Raw genomic sequence first — 1,021 nt, forward strand, 5'->3', positions numbered from 1 at the left:
GCGCCAGGCCCGAGCCGCCTCACAGTGTCCCCTGGCGGTCGGGGGCGACAGGGCCTCCGCCAAGGTTCCGGAAAACGAAGAGGACATGGTTTGTCGCCGCCTATCGTGTTTGAGGACCCGCTGTGCCGGTCTCCTGCCACGCTTCATTCATTTAATCATGTCGGGCCGGAGAGATAGCTGCTATTATACCAAGTTTGAAAGACGGGAAAATGAAGGCTGACATAGGTGAAGTATTTTGCCCAACGCCTTACCGCCATTAAGACCCTAGGTGGCGTTGTTTAAATCCTAAACCATCAGCCGACTGTCTCCCTAAATGCAAATCATCTCATCTTCTTCCTGAATGTATTCCTCATCCCTGCTGTGGAGGGGATAGCATGCGAATTTTGCGGGGCAGTTGTGAGGATTGAGATTTGCAGATTATGTCTAAAAATAGGGCCCGATTTAGTAAGCACAACACAACCCATGGTTATTAATGACAAACGTGTGTATGTCAAATCCTTTTACTTGTGTGGGAGGAAATGAATCAATTTTAAAGGAGAGAGTGAATGAATTTGAGACAAGTCCACAAGTCAAACAGGTCCACTCTAAACGTGGGCTATTTCTCTGATATTCTTCTCTAAAACCTAGATAGAATTGTGTCCCTTGCCAATTTAATTTATCCTCTGTGGCTCCACATTGCCTGGATGATAAAGTCCAGACCCCTACCTAGGGTCACATTCTAGGCCCTTCCAGTAAAGCCCCAATTTGCTGTCTCAGACTCATATGATCTCTCTGACCTTGACCTTGACCTATGCGCTGGCAGGTCATGATTTGGGATTCCACCACTATATTAGTTTGCAGGCTGCTGTAACAACTCACCACAAGCTGGGTGGTTTAAAATAACAGGAATTTATTCTTAAGGTTCAGGAGGGGAATCGTCCAAAATCAGGGTATTGGCAGGGTTCATGCCTTCTGGAGTCTCTGAGAGAGAACCTGTTCTCTGCTTCTCTCCTAGCTTCTGGCAATTGCATGCAATTCTTGC

This window comes from Galeopterus variegatus, unplaced genomic scaffold (genome assembly GCF_000696425.1).
Source record: "Galeopterus variegatus unplaced genomic scaffold, G_variegatus-3.0.2 Scaffold3003, whole genome shotgun sequence".
In the NCBI taxonomy this organism is placed as follows: Eukaryota; Metazoa; Chordata; class Mammalia; order Dermoptera; family Cynocephalidae; genus Galeopterus; species Galeopterus variegatus.